At 38.4% G+C, this 25139-nt stretch overlaps 1 long non-coding RNA gene across 1 annotated transcript; it reads right to left on the bottom strand.

Annotated features, from left to right (window-relative positions):
* Positions 1-9388: 9388 nt before the first annotated feature.
* On the bottom strand, positions 9389-19826 carry LOC137840722 (uncharacterized). Its single transcript, XR_011087659.1, has 3 exons — positions 19496-19826; positions 19356-19395; positions 9389-10480 (listed from the first exon to the last, which is right to left on the bottom strand). It is a non-coding gene; the product is annotated as an uncharacterized lncRNA (long non-coding RNA).
* Positions 19827-25139: the final 5313 nt, after the last annotated feature.

The following is a 25139-nucleotide window of genomic DNA, read 5'->3' on the forward strand; positions in this document are numbered from 1 at the left end:
GGTAGGTAGGTAGGTAGGTAGGTAGGTAGACAGACAGACAGACAGACAGACAGACAGACAGACAGACAGACAGACACTGCTGGGACACATATTGAGCTCTCTGCATAGTGAAAATGCAAAATTCAATGTGTTTTGGGTAAGGATCAAGTCAATAAAAGTTATCGCCCCCCCAAAAAATAATAGCTGAATCCCACCTTAGCAATCACCATACTAATGAAGGAGGCAACAAAAATAAAGTGTTTGCTGGCAGTAGAGGCATGCGAGTGCAATCTTTTTGCAGTCTGGATGCAGAGGAGTGAGTTCCTTGTCTGGAGGAAGTCTTAGTCTGCAATCACATCATAAAAAGTCCCTAGATGTGTTCCAAAACAATTAAAAAAAAATAGGGATGAAAACCATTCGTTAACTCGAATGGCAAAGTCAATTGTGTAGCAATAACAGTCAATAACATTGTGATGCCATAACTCCGGCCTTGCATCTGCCCGCCAACCCAAGTGACAAATGAATGTTCTGTGCTGTAATTCTTTATCTTTTTTATAAGTTAATGGACAAAGGTCTTTTTATGAGGACACATTAGACTTATTTGAAATTGTGAACCCTAACCCTAAGGCTGCATTGTTAAAATGAAAAGCTTTGGGGTTACTTCTTTTTTGGAAAAGAAGAAGAAATAAAGTATAAAGAAAAAAACGGAATGAGCAGAATCTGAAGGCGTTTAGGCTCGTTCATAGACTACCGCCTAATATAGATCGCTTCTCAGTGTACTTCAGGTTGAGGAGGTCAACATTTGTCTTGTGTCCCAGAGCTCAGGACACCGTGAAGATGCATTGAGATCATTTTCCTCCATTTTCTCCATGCTGTTTCAAGTGTTTTCATCCCCTGCTGCTGTCACTCTGAAATCGCTCTGCCACTATGTCTCCTATTAGATGCGCCAAGATGTCAAACCGTGCTGCAGAGTTGATGATAGATCAGCCACTATGGCAGATGTCCACCTTGTGCACCATTCCATTTCACCACAACAGCACATACACCATGCTAAGTGCAGCGCTAATAGAGGGTTCTATGAGAGTTCCCAAGATGTCAGCATGGTCAGATTGAGATCTCACTCAATGTAACTCACTAGAGCACAAAGCTGAAGGATCCCAGGCTCCCAGACTCTCTTTCTCCCCCTCTCTCTCTCCCTCTCCCCTCTCTACTTCCCTCCCTCCATCTCAGCAAGTCATAAGTTATTTTGATTCACTTAGGGAGAAGGCTCTTTTCAGAGGACACATTACTGAAGGATGGAAATTGTATTTAAGAAGCATTTGTATGTGTGTCTTCCTGCTTGCCCGCCTTGATTTCATCATAGCTGATTACAACTATCGATCAACTGATGTCTTGTGTCTTGATTTGTTTCACATGGATAACTCTACCCTTCTGCCATAGAATCAAATTTGATGTTTTACAAAAGTTATTAATCTTTATTCACTGAGGTATGTGTTTTTGTTTGTAAATAACAATATGTGGATACCTTTATGGCGCAACTTTTATTTCCCTCATAGATAAAGCTTTGATAAACATTTTAATTTCCTCACAAGTCGAGTGCCCTGGAGATTGCACTACTCAGAACTTGACCAATAAGTAAAACTAATATGAGCGGGAGACAAGATAGCCAAAGTGTGTCCAGTGTATTACGTGAATTTGTTTGGGTTACTGTCACTGCAGAAAATCCTGCTTCACAAAGATTAGATGTTGGAAATGCAAGAAAGGTATTTTGGTGATTTTTCTTCTTTTTTTGTTGTTGTTGCTTTGAAGGCTTCATTGCCTCATTAACAAATCCGTCGCCACATGTTACAGAGAGCAAACCTTGTGGGTGAAAATCATCTGTTGTGATAAACCTGTATTTTAAGCAGGACGACTGATATTGTCTCAAATGCAGCTAATGCAGCTTTATTTTTCTTTGAAGCTCAAGGCTCTTCATCTATCTCTGATTATTTTAATATTAACTATTTCTTTTGCTAGATTGAGGGCTAACGTTTTACCTACTGTGAAAATTAAACAACATTACCTAAATCAGAGGAGCGACTTGACATGTTTATTGGGGCACATGCAAATGCACATGATTTTCAAAACCGAATTTCTGTCAGATTGAGTTTATTCATGATGCCTAGATTGCCCTCATGAAGTAGTGATGAAAAATGTGAAAAACAATAGGCTCTACTTTTAGCCATTCCCGGATGGTCAAACTTGTCACCCTTTCACTAAGGGAGAGCCTGGGCCCCCTTTGGAGGAAACTAATTTGGGCTGCTTTATTGAGCATTTCTGAAGGTGGCAGTAGCTCAGTGGTATAGCGGTCTTCCAGAAACCAGACTGTCAGCTGTTTGATTCCCGCTCTGCCCAAGTCATGGGTCCTTGGGTCCTTGGGTGCTTAAGCAAGACACCTCACCCACCTTGCTTCCAATGTTATTCACACTGGTGTATAAATGTTTGGTGGTAGGAAGGGCCGTAGTGATGCACTGGCAGCCTGCCCCAGGGCACTGTAGCTTTTTAAGTACGGTGTTTTCCCGACTAAAAGCCCCTACTTTTTGCACAAGCTTTGAACCGTGCAGCTCATAGTCCAGTGCGTCTTATTGATTTTTCATGAATTTTATGATATTGTATAATTTGTGCATATTCTCTTATCTATTTTATTATTGAAAATTGTATTCTGAATATTCAAATAATACAGAGCTTCCTGTTTATTCTCAGATAAAGTCCTTGCATAAAATTAAAATTAAATTGAGGAAGCAAAATAAACACACAGAGAGGAAAAGAAAAAAAGACATTTGGAAACAAGTGAGAAGGAGCATAGCTTTTTAGCTCTCACCCTTTTACCAAAACATAATTTATATGCCTATATAAGTAGCTATAGTACATAGTATATTCAGGTCATATACATGCATATAGTATACAGTCGTATGCAAAAGTTTGGGCACCCCTGATCATTTTCATGATTTTCCTTTATAAATCATTGGTTGTTCGTTCAGCAATTTCAGGTAAATGTATCATATAGCAAACAAACACAGTGATAGGTCACGTATTCGTAATGGTATGCTGCCAGTTTAAACTTTGGTTGTATGACAATTTAGCCAGCATATTTAGATTATGAATGTTATCTTAGTTACTTGGTTACTTATTTAGTTTAAAAAAAGGTTATTTTTTTTTAGGGATTTAGTTTCACAATATAAAGAATGTGCAAAAGAATTGGCTGGTATACCGCACTCCAACCTGTTGGAGATGAACAAAATATGGAGTGAAGAAATTGATTTTTTTGAAATATATCAATGGCAGCCTTTAATAGAAAGGCATTTAATAAAGCTGCATTTTATCTGTGCAAGCTAGGAGGAGCGGTTTAATAAAGTCTTGGCTTCCTGTTGTACGTGAAATATCACCTTGTGAGTCTGTGGGCTTCAGCCAGCAGGGCTGAGCTTTCATGTGTATATGTGAAAATGTGTTTGTCTCCCAGAATATTGTAATGAAATGCTGTTGCCTGAAAAAAAAAATAATTTTCATTTCACAGTGCTAATATGAGACTGTGTGCATGTGTTATTCGGCAAAGTATATTCTTGGTGTGTGACGGAAATAATGACTTATTTTTTTATTGGAATTGAAGGCCCAATGAAAAAAAATATCTGCATGATTTAAAGCAGAAGAAATATACTTGTGTTGCTCAGAATCAAGCATCTTCCAAATGTCCAAATCCAAATCTATTCCAATACCTACCAATCAGATTGCAGCGGAAATAGACATATCAGAACAAAATTTAAATGCAAATCTGACAACATGGAAGTACGGCGAACAGTAATTAGTTAGTAATTAGTTTAACACATACAGTATATATAACAGTACCTGCAATCAATCTAAGTAGTGCGTATGAGCGTCAGTAGAGATGAGATTGTAGAAGCACAATTATAAATCAACACCTAGCTTCTGTAGGTAGCTACTCTAGATAGAAAGAAACAGATTTGTTCAGTGATGTGCCGGCAGGGCCTTCAAAGACTTCTCTACAGGCCCAAACAATATCAGATACAAAGATCTACATTTCCAACAAACATAAAGTGATACATTTATTTCCAATGGTTTTCTGTCTTCATTTCACAGCATGTGTCTTGGCCATGTGGCTTCCAGTCGCTTTATTTATTTATTTATTTATTTATTTATTTATTTATTTATTTATTTATTTATTTAACAATCTAAATAAATGTGTATTTCAAAATTGTGCACACAAGTACCAAAAAGATAGTCCACCCCTCTTTTAGGTATAGTGTGACCCATCCCACATGAAATTGTCTATAAATGTCTACAAATACTTTTGATTTGTGTAAGAAAAAAATAAAGGCAACTTTTAAGAGCAATGCTTTCTTCACAGTACTGCACCCACACAGACTTTACTGTAGATTTGAGCAAGCAAGTGAACACCGACTTGTTATCCAAATGAAAGTACCACCAAAGACACCCAAGAGACTTCTGAACTTCCAGTCCAGTTATTTTACAACTTCCTGCATTGTGGCTCAAATACAATTTTGGTTGAATTACAGAAGCAATATTGGGGACAAGTTCTCTGGCACTGATATTCTAACCAATTAAAAAAAAAATTAGGACAATACAATTGATTAATCAAGTGGCACATTGACAATTTGAATTATAATTTTGCATCCACGGTAAAGACCCTGTAGGTGAACTTTGGGATTCATTTGTGAATATGTTTCTATTGTGTTTTAAAAAGAAATATTTTTTTGTTTGTTTTTAGACGTGTTCTGAGTCCCAGTTGAACTGTCTGAGAAATGTATTAACTTTGTGGAAAGGGGTTTTAAACCCTTAAAACATTGGTAATACATGAAAAAATGAAATGAAAAGAAATGAAAATACATGTGCAACAAACAAAGAATAAATATAGTACTGTATATGAAAATAATGAAAAAACTAACAGACAACATTTATGATAACAAAAAGCATTCCTAAAAACAAAAACATACTATAAATGAAAAAAATATATATTATAAATGACAAAACTACACTACTGTAAATGGAAAAACTGTCTCATAATGAAAAAACAAAAAAATATTTATGGTAAACATCGGCCTCACAGTGCAAGGTTTTGATTCCAGACTTAATGTGTGCTGGTTTGCTTGTTCTGATGGACTTCTGTTTTCGCTAATATCACTAAAAAAACTGAAAGTGCTCATTTGGTTGTGATTACATCATATTGCTACAGCACCTAATGAAGCAGGCTGCCAGTGTGCTGTACGTTCAGACTCACACAAAGCTCTCAGATGAGTTGATACTTTGAAGTGCTGTTCTCCCACTCGTTCATCCTACTTTGGTAAGGAGGGATCCATCTATCTGGAGAGTCCCTGATGACTTTTGAAAAACCTTTTGCTTTTTCTTCAATATTTCCATACATTGCTGCAATTCCAATCTATCTATCTAATGTTACATCCTTTTTCTCTTACAACGGTTATCCAATTGCCAATACGACAACTCATCACCAATAATCATGTTTTCTTTCCTGAAATGTGATGCGTTGGTCAACACTTTTATTCATTTTCTACCTTTGTATTGTTTTTTTACTTGATAACCTTGATTATTAAACTAACTTCCGCTCTTCATCTCTTAGCTTGAAATTACAAAGGTCTGCAGTTTCCTCTAACGAAGATGAATATTTTGCATCATTGTCTCAGTGATTTATTAAAACAGGCTATGGAGTTGGATGTCAGTATTTACACTATGTTTACCAAGCCCTGTAGTCAACATTTAGCATTTAACTTTGAAGGTTCTTCTTAAATGTGGAAACGTTAGGTTTCATATTCTGTTCACCAAGGTCAATCATTCAGCGGTGAGGGATCACAACAATGGCTAAATCTACACGGATGCATTTATTTGGATTAGAAATTTCATCGGAATAAAAATGCTTTATTTAAAAACCCAATCGGAATATTCAGACTCGACCAAGTCTAGAAGTCGCTACCGTTTCTGCTTCTTCTACTACTATTTCCGGCATATGTGGTCAATCTGCCCATGTCAAAATGATTCGTTCCGATTGAAAGTGTCATGCATGAAGACACAAGTGCTAATGGGATCAATATTTTTAGTGTACATTTAATCCTAATTTTAATCTATACTCGGATTGGATTAAAGAAATGTTGTCCATGTAAACGTAGCCGGTGACAAGGAATAAGACAACAAATATCCTCACTGGATCGTAAAATGTCTAAAATTCTGGTTAGTGAAGCCAATGTGTCTTTTCCTGTGACTAACATTCTCCTGATCTTTTATTTTCCCCCTCCTTTAGAAAAGACCTATTCACACCCCCACGCTGGCAAACGCCCACACCACAACACATACTCTCTCATACAAATCATTGCGCACACCCACATCCTCACACACGCTTACAGGACCGACACAAGAGGAAAGCCGGAATAGCCCAGAGTGTTTACAGCCCACACTGGTTTCCTATGTGTGGATAAGGCCCCATACACACAAACAGAGATCTGAAAGAGAGGAAAAATTACAATTTGTCTTTTGATCCAACTCTCTGATTTTTTTTTTCCATCTCGCCTGCACAACCACTTAGCAACAGTGCACTTGTGTAACCAGACTGTGCTATTTTATGCCTCCAGCATCTGTCGTTAACCTCTTTTGGAATCTTGAAAACGTTTTTGAATCATGTTACTATATGCTATGGATTTATCTACTCTTGCCTTTAAACCAGACAGTAAAAAAAAAAACTCTCCTGTTGACCCATAAGATATGAACTATATTTAGCTGTTATCTATGTATGTTTTCATCTATCTATCGCTATGACTCTCACATATAAAAGCAAGTGAGCCTGTAGCTTTATGTGTGGAACATCTCAATGGAAATTTAACGGAAATTTAAGACATAAACCCAGTAAATTTTGCAAACAAGAGAAGAAAAGCAAGACCATGCTAACTATTCATACTGGGGAGGTGACCCCCTAGCCTACACATCACAATTTATCCCTCAGTGCAAATTTAGCTTGCATGTGCATTAGAGGGATAGCCTTGATATTTGATATTTTTGCAGACGTGCAAGAGGGCACATATTTAAAAGCCAATGATAACATGGCACATAAAGAAAGTGATTTGCTAATGTCAGGCAAGAGGATGATGTAAAGTTCTCCTGAGAAATTACAGATCTCTAAATTTGGGACTTGGAGAACACCTTCCACTTTCAATTGTTTGTGTCTGTGAGTGAGGCCTGCAACGGCACAAAAACATGCGGCAGTTTTTTTCAACACTCAGAATGTTATTTAAATCTCCAATTCAGTCAGTCAGTCGGGCCATTAATCCAGATAGTAAAAATAATTGCCAAACGCAGGACAAGGACAATGAGACATTGGCAAATTACTAAATTGAAGTTTGTCTTAAAACATTTTACCGTAACTGTAATCCCACACCTTTAAAATGCATTAAGTGCATTTTAAGTGCTTGTTGATGTTAATCTTCAAAGAGAAAGTTACTGTGACAACTTCCAGTGGCAGTGCTTCCTTTTTGTGGTTTTAAAAGAAGAGAGAAGAAGACAACATTGACAACAACAAAGAAAAAGAAGAAGAACAAGGATTGAATGTCACATTATTTCACTAGGATGGTACCATTTGCTGAAATGCACTGCGGAACTCAAGCCATTACATCTTAAAAATTAATAAACCTTTAACATAGTAGTTATTAGCCAATGTTCCATCGTACTTGTGCTCTGCGGAGTTGCAGAGCACGCTCTTCTCAACGAAGGAACATGGTATAGCAGCCTTGGTCTTTTTGGTTTAAAAGTCAACTCAAGCCCAAATGTGAAAATAACTGTATATACGTGAAATTATATACATGTATATGCATATATGTGTTATTAGCATTTGGGGAGTATACAACCTCTCATTTGGGGGGAAACTTAAAAAGTGTAGTACAGGTTAGACAACACACTGTACTGTATTAGAACCTTTTCAGTCAAGGTAGGGCCAGAACTAAAAAAAATCACAAGGTCAGATCACAGGAAATGAGGAGAGTAAAAGTGGCTGACATTGCAGACTGTTTTGTCCATTGGCGCGCGAGGACACGAGCACCTTTAACACCGCTGAAATTTTTTGCAGCTATTGTAGTGTGAATTGCTGCGACAGACGATGGTCCACTAATGGATTGGCTCGATCGATAGTTAACAGTGTGTGACTGTCACAAGTCTCAAATGGCAGGAGCTCATTCAAACGATAAATATGTTATTAAATATATATATAAATGAACACCTTGCAGAGGCATTTTGCCAACTTTGATATCATTTGTGCAGACAAGCAAAGAAACATGGTGTGGATTTCTTTAGTCATTACTATTTCACAGTTTCTGTGAAAAGCGAATTCACTTCATCCGTTGGTGTGTTTGAAAGAAAACCTCTGGTTAGGTTTTTTTTGGAGTGATTAAACCAAGTTTACCTTCCTAATTGTTTATCACGCTCAAATAGGCTCCAGCTGAAAGATGTACTGGATGGAAAATACAGTAGAGTGATGGATGAACTTTATTTTGCTTGAAAGAAATTCTGCAAATATGCATCTCATTTATGTACCCATTTAATATTTCACTGTGTATATTTTTGCTTTTTAAACATGGTGGAAATTGGTATAAATCAATGATATGATCAACATAAGCAGTAAATATCTTGGAATGGTGCATGTCTTTGCCATAAAAGTGAGTCATGCCCTTTAATGACTCTACTATTTCACTTCTGTGAGAAGGAGATGACATGTGGGATGAACTTCAGCAGCTGGAAGTCAAGCTATTAACAGACCTTTGACATCCCTGCTGTCAGCCTAAAACTGTCAGGGAAGAACAGCGGGTCACAATGAGTTTACCATTGGTAACCGCAGGTATTTGTTGTTCGCTGAAACTAAACTTAAATGATTCCTGTGGGGAAATTGCACCAAAACAATAAGCTTTCCTCCATATGTGAACAGACTTGAGAAAAAAACTATGTGAACTGATGAAAAGCTATTTTTTGTTGTTTATTGCTATTTGGCCTTTATGAGAATATAGAAGTCGTTAAAGCAGAAGCAGAGAAAATAACAGCCGATATAAACAGATAGTAGATAGTTTATGAGTTTTAACAAACAATAACAACATTAAGACTTTACTTATTTTCACTCTTATTTTAGAAGGTAGCCCCGTAAATAACACAGTAAACCAAAATTTATCCAGTCCCTTGCACTTGTTAGTGGATTTTCCCCTTGTTGGATGAAAACAACTAACAGGGCATCTTTGGCCGTGTTCTCTCAATTTCTCTCCCACTGGATTTAATCTGCCACAGGACCTAACAGAGCTCAATTGTTGTGGGTAAGCTAAAAGTTTTCGTGGAGAATTAAAACAGGAGACAGCGCTAGTAGCCACACTGTATTTTTAAATAACATGGCAAGTATGCGACATATTTTTTAAAGAACAACCTAGGAGATTTGTTCCTTTTGAGAGTGAGAACAAAAAGGGTATTTCAAACTTGTTCCTGATTGAACCAATTGCAAGAATTTCAACTGACCCGTGTTACAACTGTCCCCGGTTTCCCTGTTTATAGCAGGACTGGAGGAGCTCCAACTATTGGAGACAGATTACCTTGGCCAATAAAGATGATTCATATTCTTATATTTCGATACTGCATGCATTGCTCAGGAGAGAACTGCAGTATAACATGAACATTATTCCTGTCAAAGACACTTGAACAAGAGGTTATCATTTTTGAGAGACAGACAAATGGATACCCTTTGAAAAGTTTATTTTTGTAATTGAATATGTGCCCTTGTGCCATTGACATTAAGTAGCCTCTATAGTTAAATAAATCTGTACATATAATCAGATATATCTTTGATTGAATGCCTGCAGGGTTGTGGAACAAAAGCCACACAAGAAGATGAGGGGAAGCTCTGAAAAATAAATTCACAGAAATGATGGCTGAGAATACACTGGAAAATATCGCAGATGGTCTGCTGTTATTTAATGGCAGGGATTGAGATCCCAAGCGGTTTTATCATTATGAGTGGGGGTTAAAGAATTCAGCTTGCCCAGATAAGATCATGTACATGTACAATAAGCTTTCCATAGATGTAAATGCTGCCAAAAGTGTAAAAACCGTCATTTCGTGATATATTTCCCTCACATTTTTTGTCTACTTCATGAAATAACCCTTTCTCATGTGGACAAAGGACTAAACCAGGGGCGGAGTTACATCTTCGCCACAACATCAGTCTGACTCCTCCGCCTCCCCGAAATATACACTGTTAATTTTCCCACACCCAAGCTGAGATATATGACTGAGCACAGAGGACCAAAATGAGGACAAACATTCTCAAGAGGAGGGCGCCCGCACCAGAAGCCAAGTACTTCCTCCAGCCGTAGGGACCTGGCCACAGGGGCAATCCCGACCCAAGCAGACGGAGAGGAACCCCATCCACAGAAATAGGACCTTCTTCATGGCAGCATCCCTAAAGCCAGAGGAAAAATAGGCCCCAGCGTGTACATAGCGAACATTATTTCGATAATAATTATTACAATACGTTCAAGGAATTTAGTTTTTGCAATGATTCAGAGGGACTGTTTCATACTGGTATAATATTTCTGAATAAAATCACATCACACTCAGGTGCGTTGGTGGAGTGGCAGCTCTGTACGCCAGAGTGCCCGGATTGGCGCAAAATGGTCCAACAAAATCACAAGTTCTACCTGCCTCTGAATGAAAATGAATTTGCACTCATTTTTTTACTGGGCGCTTAGGCGTCTGCAGCACCAGAAAAAGGGCCCTATGGCTGTAGCTGAGCATAATAATACACTGTAGCTGTCATCAGGGCCCTATTTGAGAACAGAATATCATTTGGGCACATTGAGTCTTTCATACCTCCCACATATATCGCACAAGCATGTTATGATCTTGTGTTAAGCCGGCTGGTGATACAATACAATTATTTCACCATTCATGAAGAAACAGGAAGAGGGACATAACTGAATAGAAGGATGACAAAACACTGAGAGCATGACCAATGTTTTCAGGATTATGTGAAATCCTTCTTGAATTCCCGACTTTACACATACATATATGCTATCTTTTTACTCTTTTAGGAGCACAATGGTAACAGTAAGGCGTCACCATGCGAGTTATACATTAGAATAGGTGTTTTCAGCAGCTGAATGATCTGTCACAAGCCTGTGATTGGGTTAACACTTCTGAACATACCGTATTTTCCGCACTATAAGGTGCACCGGATTATAAGGCGCACCGTCAATGAATGGCCCATTTTAAAACTTTGTCCATATATAAGATACATACATTTGGCCCGCGGGCCGGACTTTGGACACACCTGCTGTAGTGGCTCAATATTGGTCCATATATGTATAAGGCGCACCTGATTGTAAGGTGCACTGTCGGCTTTTGAGAAAATTGGAGGTTTTTAGGTGCGCCTTATAGTGCGGAAAATACGGTAATTGCATATAATAACATGCTCATATTACTCAAGAGGAACCAATAAATGATTTGGTTTTATTTTGCTTGCCTGTCTAATGTTAATACTTTGAGAAAACTTTTTTTTAATCACAAACACCTTAAAATGAACTGTTAAGGATGGAAAGACCCATATACGTATATACTTTTGCACACGTTTCTATCTACCTATTTGTCACTTCAAGCGTCTTTTATCTCACTGCTCAGTTTTATTGTTTTATTGAAATAATCATGTAATCTCTGCTTTGCACAACAGGACGCCTCTGGCAACCAATCCTGTTTTGAAGCCCTATGCCAACAGTAAACAAATAATGCAAACAAGGTAATTAGCCTAGAGCATGCAAGTCGAGTGGCAATTATATTCTCCACTATATCGTACATCTAGATTCTAGTATACCAGAGGAATGTAAAGATAAAGCTGTTTCTCACCAGAATTTAAAACAATTGAATCACATTCATTTAAATCACTATAGTGTATTTTAGTACTGAGGAAACTACTGTCGATAACTACATGTGACAAAAAAAAAGTGTGGGCTCAGTATTGCATCTGTCACTAGAGGGATCATGTGTCTGGGCAGCCGGAACATGACAGGGGAAATGTTTTCACCGTGAGACCACACAGCCTTTAATCGAGAAGATTAAAGCATATCAGCTCATAAAGAGTGTGGAGGATGTGTCTTCTGTTGAGGTTTTAAATCAGACTTGAGGGAGGGAGGGGGGGGGGGGGGGGTAATTAAATGATCTATTGAGACACAAACGGACATGAGGGAGATCAACAACAAAAGACAGACAAAATCAACAATTATTAAATTTCAGGCAAAAAAATCAAATCCACTCAGTCCAGAGCCTCTGAGGGCCCAAAGTTTTTGGGAGAACTTGCGGAATCTGCCAATACTTTTGTCCTCTTTGACATTTTGCCCAAGTTAATCAAACTGAAGACATACATAAAACAATGCAAATAAATATCAGAGCACACTATGTTTAATTCTGTGAGAAAATATTTAAGTGGTGTCTCCATCACAACAGACAGTGGCTGCTGGTGTAGGTTTCGCCAGGAGAGTCTCTATACTTATACACTGCACTATATTAAGGGTGTGCATCTCTCCAATAAAATATGATTTCATACGTACCTCAATATACTGAAGGTGATAAGTAGAACAATTGGGTTGGATTCAGAGGGATTATGATTTGATTTAATATGGCTGAGTTGAGAGGGTATGATGTATGGTACCATCATTTCACAGTTGATTTCATTGTAAACCAGAAAACATGTTCTCTCTAATGCATGAAAAAAATACTTAGCAGTAGCATTCAAACAATCAGTGCACCTTGCACAGTGCAGTGAGCATTTGTTATTCTAAAGTTGTCATTAGCACTTTTGCATAATATTCATTAAACATTAAGATATGGCGATGATGCGTTTAACTTTTTTTTTTGCGGTGGGGAAAAAATAGAGGAAATATTGCTTTATCAATGCATTTCTTTGGATCTTAAAACGAGGGTATACGTGGGCATGTCTGTGTGCATGCATGCATGTCCTGCGTGACCTCTGTGCAGGACTTCCTCCAGCATCGCAGCATAATTAGAGGGAGCCCAGACCATCTGTAGTCCATCGATCACTGACACACACATCCGGGCAACACAGACCTTGTCGCCTACAATATATGCAAGTGAGAAGTCGCAGTCCAACCAAGACATAAACCACTACCTAGGTTAATATCAGCCGTCTGCAATACCACATTCAAATTCTGTAAATTGACACTGCTGTTTAAAAGTTTAGGGTCACCCAGACAATTTAGTGTTTTCCATGAAAACTAACATAATTGCACAAGGGTTTTCAAGGGTTTTCTAATCATGCATTAGCCTTGTAACACTGTTAGCAAAGGCAATGGACCATTAGAACACTGAAGGGATAGTCGCTTGAAATGGGCCCATATAGATATTGAATTAAAAACCAGATGTTTGCTGCTAGAATAGTCATTTAACTCATTAACAATGTACAGAGTGTATTCCTGATTAGTTGAATGTTATCCTCATTGAAAAGTACCAATTTTACATTAAAAGTAAGGACATTTCTGAGTGACTCCAAATTTTGAACGGTAGTGTACTTGCCTAGAGATGTTTTCTAGAATTTAATCTAATTCCAAGGCTGTAAACCCATAACAAATACAATATTAACATTATTAGCATATTTATTATTTTGTAGGCTAATGAACAGGGCAGGGGAAAATTCATTCAGGATTTTAATTACTTACTCAAATCAGATTGCCACATTGTTGTGAAACATTTTCGATTGTAAATTTTAGATTAATTAGTTTCTGTCCGTCTGTAGATTACTTTTGTGTTCAACAAGTGAAAAGCATTTACTGTTGGGTTTAGATTAGGCTACTGAAATGGTCATTGCCAAATGTTTATTTTTCTTAAATGTCGAAACATTGTTATTACTAAATGGTGACTTACATTTGTGTGAAATCTTAAATAAAACTTTAAAACCGGAAGTCAAGTCAAAAGTTGTCCTTGCAATATGTTCTATGCGCTCCCACTAGTCTTAACACAGTATTCAGACTATTATTGCGTTTACAGAATATGAATTCCATCATTTTTATCCATTTCAGCGGGCAGACATTTTGCCATATGTTGTCGGCTGAAAATGACCTCATGATTCCTTTGGGCTGAGCTTGCAAACATCACGTGACTAAATCCAGAAAACAGGTGAGGTGTGCTTGTTTGTTACCTGAGCCCTTAGGCACAGTGAGATCATTTTCAGTGAACAGCAAGAGGCAAGATAACCACCCCCTAAGACTGATGTATGACTGATGAATTCATGTTCACTTCTTCATAACTGCAGAATGAATAAATTGCCTTAGATATTTATGTGTATTTCAACCCCAAATATTAAATCAAAAACCTCATTTTCCTCCCACTGCTTCAGTTTCCTTTCCATCATCCCCCCTTGACTGTTGCCACGGTGCAGTATGGTGACGTTTGTCGTTTTTCATTTACGTAAAGTTGGCTACTTCTTCGTTCTAGTGTGATCACCTCCATACTGTAAAAATGTGGGACAAGTCACATGGTTATGTGAGACAATGATTGACAATAACTTTTGACAGCTTAAGGGATAAGGTACCTCTGCAGGACAAGACTAATTTTAACATCTTCCCTTTATTTGTGTGATCAAATATGTCAAAGGTTCATAGGACCAGGCATTACACAACTAAAATATATTGTCAGTGAATTTAATTAGAATAAAAGACATAAAAAATATTGGGCGGAGCCTAATCATTGAGCTCAACATACTGAGTGATAGGCTATTGTATATTGAGTGCCAAATAGACAAGCAAGACGGGTATGAGGGCAAATAAAGCAAATGATAAGTTTTTCTTATAACGATTGCTATTGGTGGAAATAATAAGAGAGAAGAAAAAAATCTTTCCATCAACCAACAGAAGCAATTTTCTTATGTGCCAGGACAATCCAGAAATCCAGGTGGTAGCAGCCAGTGAACATTTCTTCGTGACTGGCCAGCACACTCTCCCATTTGAGACAGGTGGTAAGGATGAGGAAGTGCTTGTGTACCAGTCAATCGTGTGATAACGTACGACTGAGTCGATCATTTACCGATCATTTACATAAGTTGACAGTAGCGTACGCCTAAGGACGTATTCATGTTTTTATTTAGGTAGAATGAAAAAGCTGAACTGATGGCAAATTTGCATGAGGCTGGACAAAGGATAAATTTGGTTTACATGACAACGAAAAGCAGGACATGTGGTGGTCTTAGTCCGTTCAGAGTGAGGCTGTACTGCAAAAATCTGATACGTATTCAATCTAGAGTTGTAAAAATTGTAAAACTAAGAATCGAGCCATTTGTCATAAAAATACAAATTGAAAAAATCCGCTACAGTAACATATAAGATATAAACCATGACCGTACTGTAGACCCTTGATTGACATTTGTCATGCCTTATCATTCTATGCCATCAAAAAGACTTTGCAAGTTGTGTTAGATCAAAATATAGTTAAGGACTAGAGACAAGGCAATCACATCAAAATGTCATCCTGATTGGCCTTAAGCATAAGAGATCCTTTCTAAATATCACAAATGCCAGAAGATAGCAGGCCACTATCTGATTCAAAAAGGATGAAGAAAGACATGCTGAATGTACAGACTGGAAAATACCATTCCTGATTTTGGAGTAGGAGGAAACCATCCATCCAGTTTAAAATAAGAGACAAAAGTCTAAAGTCTTGGTCTTGAGGTGCTTTAATTTATCCCTGTCTTGTCAGCCAGACTCTCACAATGTTAAGCCCTATGCTCTCTCTCACATACGTGATAGCTCGCCAAAAAAGCAAGATAATGAGAACATCCCTAACTCTTCCCGCTTCATCACAGTGGCTGTGAAGGACATCGAGAGGGCGGTTCTGGAGGCACAACAACCACATCCTGGCTCTGATCCTAGAATCGTCTCTTCATCCCACATTTTGTCTGCTCTGAAGTCCTCCAACAGGGACACTCCTCCAAGTTGGGTTGCCATCATGGGGTGAATTGAACTCTCCAGTTCAGGCAACAATGCTTGTGGTGGCAGTTTGTCGCAGCCTACCTGATCTGCTTCTGAGGGAAGTCTCTCATATTGCCCCATGGGTCTCCTGATAACTTTACCCATCCCAAGGCGTTCATGGTTCCACCTGCGTGATCTGCCTTTCTGTGATAGAAACACAGTCAGTCACGTTGATTCTCCAGGAGGGTTAATTCCATTCCACTGCCCAAACTTTCTCTCTGCCCTTGAGACTGTGGATATCCTTGTCAACCACATCCTGCAGCTGAATGGCATCCCCTTTGACATCATGTCTGACCGTTTCCACCAGTTCACATCCCAGGTATACCATCAGAGATCACTAATCACGACCTGGAGTCAGCCCTTAGGTGTCTATCAGACATAGTATATTTCAAATTCTTATGTTTAGACAAGTAGAAATAAAATTTCCAGGTGCTGTTGGACTGCCTGGAGCCTACATCTTCCATTGGTTGAATATTCCTACAATTCCTTCACCTCCTTGTCCGCTGTGTTTATGGTCACCAATGGGTATCAACACAATATAGGAGCAAGAGGTCGCTGTTCCATCTGTGCCCATAGGCGTTGTGCCATCTGGAGGCATGCCAGATTGCCGTTAGGCAACCCTTTTTGGCAGTGGATAACCCTGGTCTTAGAGAGCTGCTGTCCTGCCTGTTTTAGACATGTCGCTCCTTGACACACCTAATTCAAATGAACAAGATTGTTGTCAAGCTTCTACCGATCTGGCTGATCAGCTGATCACTCCTGCCCAAGACTACCGCCTGTTGCAAATAATTTGAATATCCACCTGCGACCTTCCCCTCCATACTGATTGTGGTAACCTAGCCCCCAGGTTTTAGGTATGTGACAGCAAAATTGAAATGTTTTTCTTTCTTTTTTTCTCCCAGCAAGACTGTGACTGTGCGAAGCGGTGCATACAACAGACACAAGAAGGCACAAGAACAAATTACCCGTTGTAATTTTGTAGATAAAAAGTTTTGCTTTGCCACTTCCATGTCCTGTGTGCTCCTGGCACAGCTCCTCATTAGCAGACTCCTCTCTAGTTTGTGGAGATTGATGAAAGCCACTAGTAATGGATTAATTTAGTAATTCTAAAATGGGGCAAGGATATTTATTTTAATGACAAAGTGAAAATAAATGGATCTCTCTGCTTTTTTAAAAAAAAAAAAAACAGTTTGGGGAATACAAATCAGGATTTCCTTGATACATTTGCCACATCTTTCCATGAAACTAAGGCATAATCAGTGATCAGAAGTGAAAGAGTGTAAGCTTCCCCATCTATATGCTGAGTAAAATGACTGCAACACACTCCATGCACAATGAAAAAAGACCACTCTGTGTTGAATGCTTTTGACAAAGAGAATAACACATTTTATAAAGGTATTTGATTTGTATAAAATTGATCAACTCACAAATGGAAACCATCTTGCATGACGCATTGAAAGAGCTAAGGCTTTAATCTTTTGACAGACATGACTACACATTAAAAGACACTGAAGGCTGCAGGCCCTCTAAAGTTATTGTCTTCCACATGATTCCCGAATAACAGCAAGTCTGACACAGAGGGACAAACAGTCCACTCTAGAGAGTTGAATGAGTGAATGAATGAGAAAAAAGTGCATGTAATAGAATGAGAGGAAACTCAAAGATGGTAGGTCATGCTTTGAAATAATGAATGAGAGAAAGAAGGAGAAAAATAAAACAAAGTGACAGGTGCCAAAATGGTCAAAGAGTCCCAGTTGATCTACATGCCGCAACGCATTGATGTCTATGTGTGTGAATGTTGTCACCTTACGTCTTCATCCACGATGACAGCGTGTGTTTCTGCACCTCAGGCTGATGTTTAAGCCATAATTGAACCTAGATATTTAAGGGGCGGAGTGCATGTGCAGTTTTGATGAGACAATATTTGGTGCAAAAAATTACCATGCATGTTTCAGTACTGTGGGTGGAAGCCAAAATATGTACATAGAACTCTACATAGAAATGTGTAAACGTGTTGATGTGGTAGTGAAGTGATTAACACTATTCAGAAAACATACAAGAAGAAGGGAAGGCAAATGCTAACACTGAAGAAAGTAATGGGAAACATAATGAAAGCAAATTGAAAGTGTGTCGAGAATAACGATTTTGCTAATAACTTGATTGTTTTGCCCTGCATGTCCTGTATGAAACATCAGTCTAACAGTAATTTGTACAGTGATTCATTCCAAACCCTAAAAATGATTAGTAGACACCCAGTGCTCCATGTTTTCCATCCTTTATGTTTATAATTCCTGGGGTGCAACTGCCATATATTCAGATAACTAAACATAAGCAAATTTTTTGTTATAAAGATAAGTCTTGGGGGCAAGTTGCAAACCGCAGGGAAGGAGCGTTAGTGTTTGCCTAATGAAAAGTAGTCAGGCCCCCTGAAGTACACAATTGGAAAATTGCTTTGCATATCTTAATCATACAACGACTAGATGTACAAACTGTGTAAATAAAGACATTCAAAATAAAAGCCTTGCATGTAAATAAATGAATTAAAAATATAGAAATTATTTCATAATAGGTAAATAGGAGTGTTCAAACATTGACCTGAGGTGGAAAAGCGTGAGCCACTTTTATGAGCCAGCCTGTAGGTGGTTCTTTTGCATGTTTTTGTACAAGTGATGGATGAGTGATGTTTCCCAACCTTTATTGAACCATGGGACCCTTTTTTCTTAGAAAAATCTGACTGCACCTAGCAAAAATGTCACGAAAATGGAGCAAATATGGGGTAATTAAGAATTCAATTAAATAAATTAGTTCATTAAATGACTAATTATTTTGTTAATGGTGGCGCAAATCTACTGTCAGCAGTATAATCAACCACCACTAGGTGCAACACGGTTTTTTCTCAATAGTTTAAGAAGGCTTAAACGAATAAAAAACCTGGAATTACTTCTAAGATCCAAAGGCGGCCACAGTTAATAGAATGAGTTTGGTTAGAAAAACCTACAGGTCCCTAATTTTGGTTTAGACAGACAGACACACACACACACGCGCACACACACACACACACCCAATGCCATTTAATCATGTGGACATTTATTGTCTAAATCTACATGGAAATCATAATGAGTACATTAACAGAATAATTCAACTACAAAGAAAAAACAGCAACAAAATCAAATGTCATCAGATAGACAAGGTAAACAATAGCGGTCCAGGCATGAACTAGTGTTAATGTGCGAAAAGGTGAACCAATTTAACTCCTGTTCCCCAAATCTAAGCACCAGTGTTTGTACAATGATAAATTGCACTCACTGATTGTGTTCTTCTCTGAGGCCATTCAGAAGTGTCTTTGCTGTAAGCCAGGCCATATAAGAAGAAACAAATGGAAAATGGAAAAATTTAAAAAGGCTGGTTCTGCACAGCACGTGGTCAGAGGGTGCTCTGATGCACACCTGGCTTTTGCAGTGTTTGGCCTGGTTTGGCCTGTAAAAGATTCTGGAACACTACGTCCACCATGGTGGAGTCGGGCAGGAACCGACGTGAGCTCACGCTCGCTGCCTTAGTACATACAAGAACTGCTACCTTATTTTGAACGCAACGGGATGCGTGGACCAGAGCTGGCACACAGCCAAAAAGAAAAGGGTACGTGGCAGCTGAGTCTCATATTGAAATCAGCTATAGTCTCTGTATGAACAAAGGGGCGAAGTTTTGGCTCCCACCCCATAGGGAAGGTCATAAAAAGGGCCTGAACCAATGCAGAGCAGAAGAGAGCTTCAAGAAGAAAGTTCCAGGAAGAAGCCAGAGAAGGGAGTAAGTGGTTGGGCTTATAACTCAAGAGACAAATCCGCCTCCCGCTCATTGACAGGCTGAACCGACTTAATGAGCCAATGACAGCCCGTATGCAAATAGCTGTAAATTGAACAGAATAGAGTGAAGATTCACAGGCATCTCTTTTTGGTCATATTTTAACAATACTTGCGTATAACGAATCTAATCAACGTTCTAGCAATCCCCGGTGAGAAAAATCAATTAAAACATTGCACTTTGCAATTATAAAATATAATTCATGTTCCAATAGATTAATCTAGGGAAGTCAAATGCAGAACATGATCAGATATGGATCACAAAAAATGAAACACAGGAATGCAATGTCTCAAGGTTTCTCAAATTTTAAAGGTTGATCAATGCATTCTGTATACTGCGTGACTTCAGCTGGTTAAACGGGGGTGGGGGGTGGGGGGGGGGGGGGGAATTGTTGGAATGTGCGTGCCCAGGATTGGGGGGGTTCTTCAAGAACCCAATCTGGGCATTGGAGAGAAATCTGAAGGCGGTTAACGTTATACAGCTCAACATGCTCAATAATAAACTTAATGAGTGTGTAATTTGGGGCTGGTTAATTGAACACAAGGCTGATACTGGCAGAACACTAAGACACATTCTAATATGTGAATGGCAACAGGTGCATACAAAAGTTATTTTATCCTCTGCCATCTAATGACGGAGCATTTAATTCTTCTCCCTGTCACTATTTGGCCCTAGTCTAGATAGATGAACAAAAATATGTAATTTTTTAGAAAAAGCTTTCCAACATTCATTTTTATGTGTATAAAGCCAGGGTGTCAAACTCATTTTTGTCATGGGCTGCATCAGTCATAGTTTTCTTCTGAGGGCCATTATGACATCTTCTATATACATACTACATCTTAGGCTAAACAACAAACTGATGAATAACTAGTTTTTAAATCAGAGACTAGTAAACACTGATTTTTTCAGATTTTTAAAAAGATGAATGGTAATAAAACAAAGGAGCATCTCTATTTTTGCAATTGTAATATCGACAAAAAGTCAATGCACAATTTGTCTTCGCAGGCCAAATATAATTTCACTGTGGCCCACATTTTGCCCACGAGCCATAGTTTGACATTCCTGGTATAAAGCCATGACAGAACGTGACAAAAGTGAGTGACCCCATCAAATGAGATATACAGGGAGGGAACGTAGTGGCTGAAATGTCATGTGTCATTGAGCCCCCGGGGCACAGCAGTAGCCTTTCACTGTGAAAGAGAAGTGATTGATAGACCATAAGAAAAATCAACAAGACTTAAATGGGTAGGGGGAAAACATTGTCAAAATCCTGTGATGCACATTTCTGGCAAACAAGACCCAGAAACTTAGCATAAACAGAGCATAACCATTTAAAACCATAGTTTAAGCAATCAAGTTTCTGTAATTGTCGTACTGCTGTCAAGCTGTTCTCATTCTCACAAGTTCAGGGAGGTTAAAGATAATTAATGTTCCTCTGCACATCCTAAAGGTCACAATATTAGTCTGCCTTGAATAATTGTAAATGTGCCTAGCACAATGTCCCTACTGAAAATGCTGTAAGGCCATGGGAAAGTAAAAGCTATTAACTATACGGATGGACAGAATCAACTCTCCAGGGAAACCAGACTTAAAATGAAATGTTCCTTCAGTCAGAACAAGAAACACGTGCCATTTTAGCTTTTCAGCTTGTCTGTTCCGTTATGTACATATATAGCAACGCAGCCAGTTTTCAAACAATTGGAAATTGAAGGTGGGTCTCTGAAGTTTAATGCAGACCAATAGCAAAAAGAGGTAGAACTGGAACTATTGAATCATGCCAAAAGTAATCATTCCCATAAGAAGCATGCAATAGTCTAATGTAGATGAGACAAAAGATTAGAGTCTTCGCTGAAAGGATCAGTCCAATTTTTGAAATTTTAGCGGTGGGACAAGACCACACATATAACCTCTATTAAATGGAAATGGAATGAGTTTGGTCAGATAATGCACTTGCAAAGAGAATCACGGTTACCAGAAATTTCCCTTACTCCCAGCCGTCATGATTAGTCCCAACAGGAAGGACATCAAATTTGGATGACAGTCGAAAGCTGCAACCTTGTGCGCCACAATGGATCGTAGTTGCTAAACATACCCTCATCCAACATTTCCGTCCCGCACCTTTTTGAAATCATTTACAATCTAATCTTGGGGTTACATACACCGTTGGGGTTCTTACAAAACTCTCGCAGTTGGATAGTAAATAACCTCGATATCGCATTGGTCTTCCTGGATTTCTTACCTCTTCTTATGTAGCTTCTTAAGTTTGACATTATACAGTACAGTAAATACTGCTTTGTCGTGCACACAACAGATGAAACCATAAAAGGACTCTTCATAGTTGATTTTTACATCCAATTTGTTATTTTGTCATGTGGGGAGATGAAATGACATAAGACGTTACTGTAACTTTTCTTTTTAATGCAAAACTTGTTTTCTGTTGCCACGTCCTTCAAATTAATTTCTCTCATTCTTATTCAAAGTGGAAACACTCAAGGACAGTCTTAGAAAAAAGAAGAACGCACACAAAGACTGAAATATGTGGTTGTTCACCGCATGATTGTGCGTTAGTTAACTTTGAACCTCGGACCTTTTGGACCAATTATCGTCATCTCACTTCTGAAACAAAAGGTGTCCCTGAATACTGACGCATGCAGAGACACACGCACAAGCACACATCAATGAGCTAAAGTCGTACCAACTTTCATACTCATCTTGGTGGGCCATCTGTTGCATGGCCCCTGTCAACTAAATGTCCCCTGATGACATCATAATCCTGTCAACCTTTCACCTCATCACACACACACACACGCGCGCACACACACACACACACACACACACACACACACACACACACACACACAAAGGGTTCACAATTTAACTTCTGCCTTGTCCTTGTTTTGCTTCTACAGCCACATTGCCTTTCTTGCGTCCATGTATCTTTCCTCCAGCTTTCCAGTAAAAGAACTGCCGCATTGGTTTCATCCCAATGTCCCATGTCATGCAATTTTATTTATTATCCCAGACTGCCATTAAATTTCTAATCTTGTTCATCCAATGGAAGACACTCATGTAGTTGGATTCGGGTTGTCTGAACATATGTCGCTTGTATAGAACGTACAATATATGATTTATAATTTTAAAGCATTGAGCAGACATCGGCCGACAGAGAAAAGATCCAATGCTGTTGGTGGCCTTCCTCAGCCCTCTCATTCCTACAGTATTTGCCAACAGTATGTTTTGCTGTACGTTGCTTTCAAAAAATGTATCACTATGTGCAATGGATGGCTTGATCTCTTCTATTTAAGTAAAATGACAATATTTTACTGTACCGGTGTACAGGAGGCTTTACAATAGAAATACAGAGACAACAATGTCTGATCTTTACAACCGTCACCATTTACACCAAGTCCATATAGTATGCACCCACACACACACAAATGCAGATTAAACCAAATATGAGCATTACCTAAAGTCCTAAACCAAGGATGATGATCGCAATACCAGTTGAGGGCGCCAATTTGTCCAGATGTTAAAAAAAGAAAATGACAGCAAAACATTCGAGACATTCTAATATTCCAGTGCCGGTAAGTGCCTAGTCTTTTGGTGCACATAAAAGGTTAAAATGGAAACTTGTTTCACAATTGCCCCTTGAGTCTCTTTGGTCAACTTTTTGTGATTGCCTGAACAGTAAAAACAAAAGAATTACATAAACACCTTACACTCAAGGAACTAAACATTGGACCAGATTTTCACCAATATAAACACAAAGCCAGCTTCACAGAACTAACGAACTAAAGAATGTTCAAATAAAACATTCATTCATTCATTTTTTCATTTTGCAGGTTATGAGCGTTTTTCATTCTGCTGCACATTTGATTTCGCAATTTAAAACTGGTGTTTCAAAGTGGGTGTGACATGTTTTTGTCATAATACCCCAAGGATTAAGAATAAAAGCACACTTCACACCACTTTTTTGTCTTGCTGAAATCCTGAATCCTGCAAATAATCCTCTACTGCAGAACTAACGGCAAGTGCAGCTCCCGTTACCATGAAGACGAGGAACAGAGCTATTCACTAGTTGAGCCCTGGATCTAAAAAGTGAGTTTGAAGTGTGCAGCATATGCCAGCCCCCACAAAAATATTAAGCATTGATCATATTCTCGCTCACAGCATCAGTACTTTATGAGCTAGATGAATTATACTTGACACCAGCAAAAACATTAGTTTAGACAGAGGAGTCCAGCTGTCACTAAAATGTGTAAGATCTGCTAAATCATAGGTGAAGATACTAAGGGTGGTGTTGATGTCATGTAAATTAACCAAATTTAAGATGAAATGTTCCTTTATTTGTCCCACTCAAGGAAATTTGACAGCACAATTCAGCAAAATGCTCAAGGTCTTGCTCAGATTTACTTTTGGAAACATTCAGGTTGCAAACGATTACTTGGTTGTGCAATTTCACACTTGATGGGTGAGCAGGCACTCCAGAGACTCAACCAATTGTGTACTGCATCCATCCCTCCATTTTATCCTGTTCGGGCTCACGAGTGAGTTGGAGTAGATTCCAGCTGACCTCAAGCGAATCACACGAACCAGTTAGTCACAGGGCATATATAGCGACAATTAAAAATTTGATTTTCCAAAGTAAGTTCCCTTTAAAGAATCCTGACAGACAGACAGTGGTGAAGGGGAGCAAAGATGTAAGAGAAGTGCTGTCACATAGTGACATACATGACTGGAATTAATAAATGTACAGTTCCTCTGCATATTTCTAACTGACACATTTATATGTTCAGATTTTTTGAAACCTTTACTATGTGTCTGTTAGTCATTTATTTCATTTTCCATAACATAGCCAAGTCACTCTAACATTTCGAAAAGAAAACTATGCTCAGCCTGGTATCTAATTAACATTAATTACAATTCATAAGTAGACATCAGTGAGAATTAAAAGCTCACCATAAATGACTATCCACCCGGTTTGTATAGTAAGCTTTTTTTTTTTTAAATCCATTTCTGAGTAATAATATTTGAATATTGGTGGGTTCTCACTTTTTATTTCATCTTTAAATTAATTTATTAAAACATGCAGTTGTGCGTATGCATATTAAGACATTTAATCAGTGGTCTCTATATGCAGGAGTAGCCTAATTCCAGCATTTCAAACACAACATTTTGAATACACATTGATGTTCACCACTATAGTTGTATTGCAACTATCATACTCTAATG

Source organism: Syngnathus scovelli, chromosome 1 (genome assembly GCF_024217435.2).
Source record: "Syngnathus scovelli strain Florida chromosome 1, RoL_Ssco_1.2, whole genome shotgun sequence".
NCBI classification, from domain to species: domain Eukaryota; kingdom Metazoa; phylum Chordata; class Actinopteri; order Syngnathiformes; family Syngnathidae; genus Syngnathus; species Syngnathus scovelli.